General features: G+C 39.6%; 1 protein-coding gene across 4 annotated transcripts in view; it reads right to left on the reverse strand.

Moving 5' to 3' along the window:
* Positions 1–13,901, reverse strand: part of LOC106740802 (heat shock protein DDB_G0288861-like) — an 83,596-nt gene that overhangs the window by 47,534 nt on the left and 22,161 nt on the right. For 3 of the 4 annotated variants that reach the window (XM_014612191.1, XM_014612190.1, XM_014612188.1), the window contains exon 2: positions 6,156–6,209. The gene's annotated coding sequence lies outside the window, so the exon portion shown is untranslated. Of the gene's footprint in view, positions 1–6,155; positions 6,210–10,320; positions 10,340–13,901 lie in introns of those variants that run through there. The other variant, XM_014612189.1, reaches the window with a different exon arrangement.

A 13,901-nucleotide genomic window follows, 5' to 3' on the forward strand; every position in this document is an offset into this window, starting at 1 on the left:
CCACGCGGCGGTTTCAGGTGTTACGTGTAATTGTAATAAGCGCTTTAATCGTAACCCCACGTTTAGCTACTTATCTTCGCCACTATTTGTCCACCGATTAACAGTAATTTCGTCAACACAGAAGTTCTTCCAACGTAAACCGCTCGAGCCGCGTAATTTCTTCTTCACTCACGGAGCACCGATCGGTCGCGCGCATTTTTCACACCGCGGATATTCATCTCGCGCGTCTTTTGTCCCATGGAATATCTCGCGATGCCGACGCGGTAGAGGAACGCGGAAATTCCGCGCGCCACAAGGAACGTCGCGCGTTTAGTGAGACGAAGACGACGACAAAGAAGAAGAACCGGCAGAAGACGAAGAATCGCATTAGGTGCGACGCGCTCGCTCGTTCTTTCTCTCTCACACCGCCTGCGCTTCTCCGCTCTCGCACGTCCAACGAGGGATTGATACCCGATCCCCGGTTTCTCTTCCCTCCTTCCTCCCTCTGTGTACGCGGACGAGCTCGGTCTCTAGCAATGGGGGTCAGAAGATGGTCTCCATGGTAACTGCATCCGGCGAGGGCTGCGCGCGGAGCGGCGCCGGCAGCGGTGCATCGATTGCACCCTCCCGGCTGGCGCGCGACCCTGACCTTCGCACAGCTGACGACGACGACGATGACGACGACGAAGTGCGAAGCTCGGCACCGCCGTTGGTACGCGCGGGACGTGGGGTGCCGGCCGAGTGAAATTAGCGTTGCCGGTTGTTCTTATTAAGGTGTCGTTACGTGCACCGACGCGTTAAAGAGCGATATTGTCGGAAATACGCACGTCGGTCTCGTCTGCGAAATGAGAGACCACGTTAACGTCCATTTCGAATCTTTTCCTTTTATTCTTTCGACGCGAATGTGTTGAGATATTATTAGGTTGGTGCATATGAAATGTCGGATTCTTAAGTGATTGTATAAAACTGTATATCTTTCTTCAAAAGCTGTTTATTCAATCAAAGTATGCTCCATTCGCTTCAATACACTTCTCCCAACGAGATTTTAAAGCGTAGATGCCTGTCTTAAAAAAATTTTGGTCTTTAGAATTAATAAACTCTGATATCGAGTTTTTTAGACTGTCTTCATTTTCATGGTGTTTGCCTCTTAAAAACAGCTCTAAATGCTTGAAAAAATGAAAATCGGTCGGCGAGAGATCCGGTGAATATGGTGGATGCTGCAAAACTTCATATTCCAGTTCGTTCAGTTTCGCAATTGTTTTGTGCGATGTGTGCGGCCGAGCGTTGTCATGGAGCAGTAGCGGGCCATGCCGATTCACAAGCGATGGGAGTACAATTTGGTGTCTCAATATCGTTGTATGGTCAACTTTCATCCTGATAGCAAGTTCCCTCGTGGATACGGCTGGATCCGCTTCCACTAGAGCCTTCAGGTCATCATTATTCACAGACGTTTTGGGTCTTCCGCGCGGCTCATTTTGCAGTGAAAAATCGCCAGTCCGAAATTTTTCGAACCAACGCTGCACTTTCCGATTGTTAACCGTATTCTCCCCAAACGCTTGGTTTATGTTGCGTGCAGCTTTTGCAGCACTATTACCAAGTTTGTACTCATATAAGAAAATGACGCGAATGTCGGCAGAATTCATATCGGTAATAAACTCAAAAGAAATAAAAAAGGGAAGACCTTCGAGAAAACCTATTTTGTTGAAATGAGTCTCTGGCAATGGACAATACGAGTATGAATGAGGTTATGCCAAATACAAAAGTATAACGAAAACAGGGAGGAAAACGTCCGCATGTAAAGAGAATGCGACATTTCATACGCACCAACCTAATACAAAGTGGAACTAAAGTCTAGGAAAATTATTTCGGAAGTATCGCTTTGTAGAGATCAAAAAGTTGATGACAGCCTGATTAAGCGGAAATTGCTTACTTTTATGATTATTTTAACAATTAATTAGTAATTATTTTCCATGTTAGTTAACGATCATTATTGCAAATTTTAATTAATTTAAAAACATGAATTTCACGAATTCTCCAGTTCTTTAACATTCTGCCGATTAATAATTATTTTCCACATCAGTTATTGTTCATTGTTGCAATTTCTAATTAATTAGTAAATTTTAACTCCGTGAATTCTTCATTTCTTTCTTAACACTCCATTAATTGATAATTATTTTCTACGTCAATTGGTTATTGCTATAATTTCTAATTAATTAATAAATATAAATTCCGTAATTTTTTCAGTTATTTCTTAACATTCCACTAATTGACAATTACAATAGCCTGCGAAAATCGATGTTTTTTTTTGCGAATGTAACGAGATTAGGTGAGTTTTATTAATATAATTACAATTGTATTTATATTTATAAATATAATCGGAACAAAATGCATTTTAAAGCTGAAAGTATATACTTTCACCGTAGCGTTAACGATATTTAGAAAAACAATTTGCTGCTACAACACAATGGAAACCCTCGAATCGTCGCTTTTACCTTCTTTGATGTCATTTTTCTTCAAATTGTGAGGTGATAACCAAATTTGGAAAATGGATTCGTGTTCAGAAAAATTAATAAAAATGATCTAATCTCATTACATCCGCAAGTTTTCGCAGACTAGTGTTAGTTTCCATGTCAATTATTGATTATTATTATAATTTCCAATTAATTAATAAACATTAATTTCATGAGGTTTTCAGTTCTTTCTATGTATCCCGCTAATTGACAATGATTGTTCATGCCAGTTATTTACTATTGTTACAATTTTTGATTAATTAATAAACACAAATTTCACAAGTTTTTCAGTTCTTTTTTAACATTTCGCTATTTCGCATTGAATGAATCGTAATTAAGAACGTGATCTTCTCTAATAACCGTAGTGATAAGTCAAATCACGGCCGATAATCATTTCGCCGTGCTTACTCGCGCCATTCATCCATCACGATTATTCAATAATCTTAGTCATCAATCACAAATTTGATTACTCGGTAATCATTAGTGGAATTATATTGTGCCCAGTTCTGATTGATAGCAGCGCTTAATAAAGACGTATATATCGATTCTGCGTTGCATTTACATAACATAATGATATCGCGTTCGACGTCAATGCGCAAAATAAAAAGAAACGCACCGCATTCGACGACGTCGAGAGCGCGTAACGTCGCGACGTGGCAATCGGATCTCAAGTTGCCGCAATTTTAGAAATACCCTGCACGCGGAGGTGGCGGTTACGTGGCGCGAAGAATCGATCACGTCGTCACTCAAGAAGTAAATTTGTCAATAGTCCAACGGCCTTGGCACCGGCTTCCAGGATGACACGCGTTAACCCCGGAATTAATGTCGAGACTCTTAAAGACGTTCACTCGAGCGCACGAATGTCGCGCGCGCGTGCAAGCACTCGAGAATGCAGCAGCCGGCGTAATTTCGCCGGCTCCGGAGAAATCACCGAGAACACGGTGGGAAAGTTCATACGTTATGCGAGCCGAGATATCCGCCTTCTTCATTCAAAGATCCGCGAGCCGGCCGGCTGCGCAACAAGTAAACATGCGGACCTACTAGTTAATGCTATTATGTCATGTCCACCTTTCATGCTAATATTAACATTCTGTTCAATTATTTTTTCTATCGTACCCATTTTGTCGCGAGTCCGTCAGCAAATAGCTCGTCGATAAGCGTTACATAAGCGAATTTTTATTGTTCCACGAACATTACATAAATTTCACGCTATCGGGAGTCTGATCGCCGATGCGTTTTCTTGACTCGTAACCGCGTGGATAATTTTTTTCGAGTTTAGCTATCGTATAAATTGAAGGTGTGAGCATAATTATACGTAAATATATTCTCTGGTTGAAATCTCATGTATTTTTTATCGGATAGTTTATCAACTTCTGTTTAATAATTGAGGAATAAAACTACCCGCATAAGAAGTATTTTGAGATCCAATTTTTTGAATCGAGATTTTCCAATTGAAATTAGAATCTATTCCGAAAAATGATAAATTCTGATTAGGAAACCTATGAAGATTCGGATTAAAGATATAATGTTTCAAAAGTGCGATTCTGAGAAACTCAGACAGATTCTCTGCCCTGCGTTTATCTAAAATTTCCTTTTTTTTTAGATTTCTATTTTATATTTTATAGATCTCTATTCCTATTTATGCATATATTTACGTTGAAAAAGTAAAATATTAAAAAGTTGTGGAAAGAAAATGGAATCTATCTAGTTTCCCATAAGGGAAATTTGATGGGATCTAATTGGGACTGTAAATCCAAATAACCGATTAATCAAATAAATAAAGTTGCAATTCTAAATGGGAAACCCAGACAAATTCTACTTGCTCTCCAGCATTTTCTTAAAATTTTCTTATAATGGGATAAAAATGAGATTCTTAATTGTAATATGTTACACTTATTTAGGATAAGTTTAGGTAATCTGATCAGAATCTATACATGGGAATATTTAGGAAATTTCCATACGAGTACTTAGAATCCCAATCAAGATGAAACGCTCTTTCCACAGTTAGTGCGCATAAAAGATGCACAAAATCTGAACCCATTTTACTGGAAGAAAACAATAAATGGATGAAAAAACTATTCAATTGATTACTAAAGCCTATTACTCATATGCCTATATTGCTCATGAAGTGAGCAGAAGTATCTCTAAATAAAACTCTATTAAGTTCCTATGCATTTCCTAAGCAATATTGTTATAATTAATGAGAATACATTAATACTAGACAGTAATTAGATGGGTGTCTAAGAAAACTGCATACATTTCTATCACGGAACTCATTTGCTTATAAATACGAACAAATGATATTTTTTTATTTATTTTCACATAATACAACGACAATGATACGTTTCGCTTATCTTCACTTGATTAATTTTTACTCAGTGTAACTGCGAGACTGGTGTCGTAACAAACAAATCACCCTTGCGAACGTTAACGATCTCTATCAACGGTTCATAAAATGTTTACGGCTTCCAGCGCGGAGAGCGAATACGCATGCCTGGAATCGCTGCGCATCCCGGAATGCATGGAGGCTCCGAGAGAGAGAAAGAGAGAGACAACGAGCGCACAATTTTCCATTCGATACGTGACGTAATTACGCGCTTCCGGTTCCCCGGAACAATTACAGTCGAGCGACCATCCACGACGAGCCATCGATCCTCTCTCATCGCGCAGGCATCTGGGGGAGCGTCAGAATGCGAACGAAATAAATGTCGCGGTGCTCGCGCGCGCGTATTTCGCCGCATTTCGGTGGAGAACAATCGGCGAGCAACATCTGTATATGAATCGCATTTCCGCCTCTTTTCGATTCGTACCTTGAATTTCGAATTTTTACAGAAGAATATTAATCCTAATTTTACATCCGCGATGCAAAATTTCTTGATGTAAATCTAACCGATCATTATTGTATACGAGAAATGTACCGAAAATTTATAAAGATATATGTAAACGAATTTTTATTTTATTTTTTCTTATATTTTATTTTACTCATATTTTTTATACAAATAAACATGTATTATAAATCATTGAATTCATATTTTTTAACATAAATTCTAATTTTTTATACCAGTCTGTTAAACCACCAGAAAACGGAAATTTGAAGATTCGTTATTTTTTAAACCTTGTAATTTTGTTAATAATCGAAATTTTAATCGTCAAATTTTTGGTAGCTTGAAATGTATCTTTTTAAAATCAAAAAAATTTGTGTTTACCTCTGTTAACAATAAAATTACGAATTTTTCAAGTAACTACGGTGAAATGACGTTTCCCTTAGATTAAAGAATAATTAATATTTTTAAACGCATATTTTTCGGTATTTGTTATGATTTTGTACTACTTCTAAGTGAATAGACGTATTTTTCAGTTCATTTATAACCGATGAAAAAAAATTAATCACAATACGGTGATTTTCTCGAGTACTATGGTGAAAAGATTGGTAGCCTCCTCTCCTCAATTTTCTGTATGATAACTCCACGTATACGACAAATAAGTGTGCATACCTAGAGTTAAGATATGTTGCGAAAGCAATAACGTAGAAATTTAGAAAAAGAATTTTCTTCTATATGAAATATGTAATTATTTCAGAAAGATCAAAAGAGTCGAGCGTATTTTTAACTGTCTTTTATTTAATTACGCTGGCTAATAATGACAACATATATGATCTATAATTACCTTATAGAAGGAGCGGCATATCAGTCGTGACTCGTGTACACGTGCACCGAGTATCTGCAACAGAGAGACGATACGTCTTGTTAAAATCGACGGCGCACAGGCGAGAAATAACAAAGAAACGAACAACATACTGAGAAGCGACACGAGCGTCCACGCGGTCACAACAGGTCAACGGAATAATATCGTACTTGTGCCGATCGCGCTTTCGCGTGAACTTACTACCCACTCGTTCGGCGAATCCCGACTGATTTATGCAATGCCGATACGTTAGCGAGACAGGGAGCTTTCCCCGGAATTTATGCTCGGCTTAAATTTTCAGGCGTGCCAATTCGAGGTCGCGGCACGACGCTAAGTCGACCAGAGATACATAATGGCCATAAAGGACGTTCCCGTCGCTTCATCGAGATTTATACACGAAATATCGAACGTCAAACTTTATAGAGTCGCATGACAGCGGGAACAATATTTCCCGCTTCAACTTCATCTCGTTAACATCATTCGGTATTAAATTGAGACCGTAAATAAACGAGGAGGAGATATTTTAACTCCAAAAAATGATAAAATTGTTTAAGATCTGGATTTAAGAGGAGGCGCAATAAACAGTAGTTTGAGTGGCTGTAGACATAATTTCTGAAGTGACTGCCCCCTGAGACCAATATTATTATTGGACTGTTCGGTAAGTTCGTAGAGGGATTTTTATGGAAAATTCCAAGCTGATACTTTTACAGTTAAACAAAATTTTATTCAATAATGTATTGACCGTTTTTCAGAGAGACGATACGTCTTGTTAAAATCGAAAGAGTGGAGTCAACGAAAAAATGAAAAATAAAGTTATGGAAAATTAAATTAATAATAATTATAAAAAATAAATGTAATAATTATAAAAAATAGATGTAATAATTATATATAAAAAAATAAAGTTAATAATTATAAAAATATCGGCTTTGAATTTCTCATGAAAATCCCTACGAATACCTACGAATTTATTTCGAACAACTCAATAATAAAATCTGAATTTTTTCCTTAAGAAGGAGAAGGGGATGAAAAGAAGCGAGAGACTATTTTCTTTTACTAATTTTCCACTCGGAAGTCGCACATGAAACGCTATACCACTTAATGGTGAGCGCGGTAAATGTTATGTGAAATAAGATGAAAGTGGACTCCGTGTTAGAATCAGCGGCGCCGCGCGAGAGGGCGGGAGGGAGAAACGAGCGGATCGCGTTGAATGATGTATGCATCTCGTGACTGGGTTTATCGTAGATCCCTTTGGCCAGCCACGCCCGAGTCACGACAGAATTTAAAGCTTCTATTTATAAAGAGTGAACGAACGCAATGGCAGCCGACACGACGCATTGGGTCAGAATGCATGTACACGCTCTCTTTCGCACGCATGCACGCACGCACGCGCTGGACGCTACTCTCGAGAGGTATTCCGTACTACGTTAACAACTACGTCAACACGTTGCGGAATACTGTGCTGCACTGTTCCATTTTATATCCAAGCGATACGCCACACCGTAATACGCCTTCTCTCGCTTGCGGCGGAGAGACGAGCCGAAGATAAAAGTGTGACTCCAGATTTTCGCAGGTAAATTCGTGGATTACGGAAAGCCGGGAAATGGATACGTGAGAATATTTGAAAATTTTCATCCACGACATCTCCACATTTCCGAGTACTTATAATAGAAATAAAACCCGACAAACCTTTTTATTTTTTATATGGAAAATAAAAGAGTTATTAAGTGAAGATAATACACTCGAATCGGATGTTGCTACATAGAAAAAAAAAATTAGTCTTAAATCAAGAATAGATATTCTCTTATATTAGAATATGATAATTTTTTAAGAAGATTTTTAGTTTCGATTTGATTGAATTTGTATTGATGGCAGTATTATTGTATATTACTTGAACTCAACTACAATTCAAGGCTAAAAATCTTCTAAGAATATTATAATATTTTTGCTTATATATTTATCCTTAATTTGAGATTATTTAATTTTCTGCCTACAAAATCGGATCTAACAAAATACCTGTCATCTCTTCAAGCGCAACATTTACATTTGAGCAATTCTCTTTATCTTCGATCCCGTCCATGTTATTTCTCCCCATACGATTACGCATTGATGAAAAAGCAAAAAAAAAACAAAGAGAGCGAGCTGATTAACTTTACGGGACACGGCGTCACTCTCTTCCAACGGTGCTTTGTTAGCGGCCGGTGCGCGTCTCGCGTTGAAATCTCCTTTCAAAAGCGGAGCAGCCCGGAAGTAGTGCACGAGACTAGTGTGTCTCTCGTTTCGGCGGCACGTTTTTCTTCGCCCCCCCCCCCCTTCCCCATCCTCTCGCCCCTCTTTTTTTTCGAAACTTTTCCGCGCATCCCGGCGTCTTATTTCAGCGGCGTCTGCGCTGAAACCGGCGCCGCCGTGTATATTTTCGTCCCGTGCGGGATGAAAGAGGAACGGAAAATAGTGACCGGGTAGTCTACTCCGGCACGCTCAAAGGCCCTTTTGATCAGAGCGTAGCTCGGCGACCAATTTTTCCGGGATTTCTTTGCATTGTTGTCGGCCTAACTCATCTCATCTCACGACTTCCCTCCAACTACCCCGTCGCCCTTCGCGTGATAAAACCACGACCGCGATTTTCCTTCTTTCTCTTTGAGGAATGGCAGACTCTCAATCACGATATGCAGAAAACAAGCGATGCGATCGAACTCTCGCGCTTGTACAGCTCTCATTTATTTTCCGCAGAAGGATCCCTCCCTCTCTCTCTCTCTCTATCCCCTCGACAATGAATATTCAAGTCGGATGAAAGAAGTAGCGAAATGTGTCGCGAACTCGTTATTGGTTTTCTTTTCTTTCACTTTAAATGCACGACACGACGATGCGTCATATTTCTTTTTCACCGGACACTCGTCTCTTTCTTTTTCTCTCGTTATTGTGTACATTCACGCCTACTCGGGACGATATCACACGGGTGACAAGATAAGCCGCAGTGTAACGACCTAAGGCCGAGTGAAAGCAAATGAGGCGAATCGGTGCGTTTTATTAAGCGCGCCCTTCGCGCGCGCGCGCGTGCATACGCCACGTTACGCGATTTATCGCGTATAATAATTCACCCGGAATTTAACGACGATACGTCGAGACACTGAGGGTACACAGAATGGCGACGTTTATCCGCGCGTAGGCTCGCCATTATTGTCGCAATCGGAGATGCAGATTTACGCAAACACTGCCGTGGCGTCGGTTTACGCACACAGAGCGGTTCGGGCTTGTCTACCGTCTCTTCTAGCTTTAGAATATGAATTAGAACATGTGTAGATAACATACGGTGTTTTACCTGTAAAATTACATAAATATATATACATATCACGTAATTTTTCATATACTTGATAATTTAAAATTAAACTCTATTTTATCGTGACAATTTCGCGTCATTTTGTATTAATGAATCATCGATATGTGGAGAAAATCAACATGTGGAGAGAATCGACTGAACTTTAGCTCAGAATATATCCCATTTTAAATAAATTACTTAAGAATTACTTTATTTGGATCAAATAAATATTATTTATAATAAAAATTTACTAGAATATTATGATAATTATTTACTCGAGTCCCGCACTTTTTTTATATATATTTACATGATCTCCACAGCTGAATCGCAAAAAACACAAACTTTTATTTTAACTGTCTTTATTATAAGACGAACAGATGGATATTTTTGACGTACACATATATAATCTCACTATCCCTAAGTTTTTTGAAGGTGATACCGAATCCCGCTATTTACCAATTATCTTAATATTCATAATCAAAGAATCAACTGTGCCTTCAAATCCCCACATTGCCAGCGGAGGATTAATACAGTTTGAACAATTTTTTCTCAACGGAATTTGAAACATAGCCCCGATGTCCAATGGAACTTCTATAAATAATTCCCAGAAGTTAAGATCTATCATTAGACATCGACCGCGTTCCGAACAGCGTCGAGAAAAAAGTGTCGGAATCTTATCAAAGCCAAGTGCAGCAGCGGCGGTGCCGGTAGACAAAGTGTTGATTCAAAGGCGAGAATACCGGGCTGTGGGGTCAGAAACGAGAGAAACAAGAACGATCCACGTCCCTGGTGACGACAATGTGTTCGAGGAGAAGCGCACGCCGCATGACTCACGTTCGTCGTTCATCCTCGTTCCGTTCCTCAGCCCCGTGATGCCTTTCTCCGCTCGAATTAGCGACTCGGCGTGCGCTTCGCACGCGTTTGAGATTTCTTGTTCGAACGAAGCGGTTTGGTGGTGTACGCACGCACGCAAGTGCCACACGCAACGAGAGCTTCAGCAAAACGCAGCGTCGTGTCCTCGGAACCTACGTCAGCAACATACGCCGTCGCGACGCCTCGTCGATGACTCATTAAGCAGTCCCGCGTTACGACGTGCCGGCGATAGCCGCGCGAAAAGCGTTTATTTATATACACAGAAGTGCGTGCGACTAGAAACAAACGCGCTCTTTTACGTCGATACTTCACAACTGGAACAACCGTTCGTTATTCAGTGTCACGTTCCACGATGGTGGAACACGAGAATCGCTCTCGCGCGAAGCGACATCGGTCACGTCGCTGTAATGTCACGTAACTGCCGCGAGCGAATGAGTAGCAAGAGGGAGACAGAGAGAGAGACAGAGACCGGAGTTCTGCTGGAACTGAAAATACCCGACACTCGTTTTTGTCGTGGCGGAAACAGATTTGTCGGAGGCGCGCGGGCCCCGATGTTTAATCGGACAGGCCCATCATGAATTATCACGGCTCACTGCGTCGGTTTTGCGGCAATCGACGAAAATTAGATATGTGTCACGCCCTGACAAGCTCGTCCATTTCAGAGCCACCATTCTTGGTACGTAATGAAAAAAGAAGCGAAGTAAAGAAATAGTGATCGGAACGCGATCGTAACATCAGAAACACGATTTATCGGCAGATAACTAAAAATAACCCTGCTAAATCGCGCGAGATAAAGAAGAGAGAAGAATTCGTACCTGTCGTGGTGATTTATTTTCGGAGGAAGTAGAGGAGTTATTTTCAGGTGTTTTCGAAGACAAAAGATTAATTTTCCTTCGATGCGGAAGGCACGCAGCTGTGTGAAACGATTTAGCTGCGCCAAGTCGACATATTGTTTGTTTTTATTAAAAATTGCGTAAGAAACAGAAAATTTTTATTTTTCGTGGTCAAGTTATTTGCAAAGGAAATTAGTTTCAGGTTTTTTCTGAGATGAAAGATTAATTCTCCTTCGACGAGGTACATACACTTGTATAAAACGATTTAGATTCGCTAAGTTGACATATTGTTTATTTTTACTAAAAATAACGCGTATAAGTATTGTATGCAAATTTAACCTTTCGATGACAATATTGAATTTAGCACCTCCCCCGTGGGCAATCCGGGTTGTTGAGGAAAATGCATGCTTTTATACTATTTCGGATTACATAAAAATCTGAAAAAAATTCTCGTGTTTGTGAAAACTTTAATAACAAGTGTTTCAACCGTGGAATTTGGGTTATATTTTACTTATTTTTTACAGATTGAAATCGGAGCACAAAAACATTGAAAAAACAAGATTAAAAATGTATAACTTTTATATGAGTAAAAGGAATAAAAATCCTTTTATAGGCTAGAATGCTTGAGAGTATGTACTTCGGAAAAATAGTGTAAATAAAAACTTTTGTGAAAAAGAAAATAAAGTTTCATTCGTGAGAAAAAAATAATAAACTAATTTTTATAGCAGATTTTATAGAAAATTGAATATTAACGTCCTTACACACATATTATCTCACTATAATTAAGTTTTTTTTTTACGATAAATTACCGAATACTGCTACTACTATCAATTATTTCAGAATACATAATCAAAGAATTGGTTGGGTCTTCAATGTGTCTTTTTGCCGACAAACCTTAACATTATGTTATATAATAACTTTTTATATGTATAATTAATATAAATATTAATAGCAAATATTAATAGCATAAATATTAATAGTACAATTAAAACATAAACGCAACTGTTTAGCGATAAAATTGAATGAATAATATGGTCGCAAGAGCCAGAAGGGTTGAAATAAAATCGACCGCACCTGCCTCTCGGTGCCCTGTTTTATAGGAGCTGGACGGCGAATTACCGGGAATCGTGTAACCGGTCCGGCTGTGACCGAGCCCCTCGGTTGAACCGTTACGTTACGTGGGTACGACCGTCCGGAAAACCGGTAGGACGGTTAATCGATGAGCGGCCGCGGTCTTATAAGGGGTCGTCTCGATGGCGAGCCGACACCTCAAAATAAAACTCGCGTAATCTTCGCGAGGTACATTGCGCGCGCGACCGAGTCGGAGCGTTATTTCCTTCGCCACCGGACTTCTTTTTTCGTCATCGTGCAGCAGAATCACCTGTCTAGTTCCATTGCCGGTAAAAGATCTTTTCACAAGTTTTATAGGTCACAATACCTTCACCCAAAGCGGAACAAATCATTTCGGTAGACTGAGCAACATCTTTATTCAATTGGAGTGTAAAAAGGATGCAGCGCCTCAGATGCTTCTTTTCGAACAACATCGTGATAACTACTGTCTTCTGAGGTTATACCGGCAAGGCCGTCAACTATCATAGTGCTTCTTAAAGCTTAAGGTTGGCACTTACAAATCACCATAGGACAGGAAAAATTTTAAATTTGAACCAGAGTTACAAGACATTAAATGCAAGGACACCGAATTAATTTGTACACCTAAATATTTTGGACGATAGTGGATCTTTTTAGCAACTCATCAAGAAAAAATGACAAGAGGTGACTTAAGTGACTACATGGGTAATACTAAGGTAATTCTCGAACGCAACTTCAATATTGCCGATTAGTCGGCAACGAGGACGCTTTAGGACGAGTTGTTTCCGTAATCGCGCGTTTTTATCGCAAAACCGTCGCGTTTCTCTCGTCGTCTCTCAGTGCATCAATCGAGATTCATCGAAGAGGAAACGCAAGAGAACTGGCAAAACTCGACGATCAATCCAGCTTCCGTCGGCGACGAAACGCTCGAATTCGGATTAATCGCCACAACTACGACTATCTACTACTCGACTAATTGGCATGTTAATTGCTTTCGACGAGCCGCCAATTCCTCGGGTGGAATGTCCGGAATTGCCCGTGGCGTTGAAAGCGCTTCATACAAGATGGCAATTAATGAGGTTTCCGAGTATGTTTGCACAGAACTTTCTAGGATAAATGTAGAGCGATGAAGTTTGAGTTTTCCTCCTGTTGTTCAAATCTCCCGTCTTATCTATGAGAAACTATGAAACTTGACATAATAAATGTTCGCAGAAAATCACTCGTCCGAAAATCGTTCTTCTATCTATTTTATGTGTTCGTGTTATCTCATCCGAAAAATTAAAATTTCATCACATAAAGATTCGTATCTTTCTTTTAACGACAAAATCGATCCTCCTCGAATATGTGAGAGACGAACTTGATCAGATAAAAAAAAGTGCTGTCGTCTCATATTTGAAAGCTCATCAATTGGCATCCGAAGTACCGTTACACTATTATGCCATGGACACAACCACTCGGCACACATCTGACCAATGCGTCGCATAATTGGCGTTCGATGTGATTGCTTACGGAAACATTCTGGCGGCACGAAAGATCGCATGTCACAAGCGGAGTTTTGTCGCGTGCAACGGACACAAATGTATTCAGTAATTAAAGGCTAGTAAGTATTAAAGGTTTGTA

This window comes from Dinoponera quadriceps, unplaced genomic scaffold, assembly GCF_001313825.1.
Source record: "Dinoponera quadriceps isolate SergipeBrazil2010 unplaced genomic scaffold, ASM131382v1 scaffold591, whole genome shotgun sequence".
NCBI classification, from domain to species: domain Eukaryota; kingdom Metazoa; phylum Arthropoda; class Insecta; order Hymenoptera; family Formicidae; genus Dinoponera; species Dinoponera quadriceps.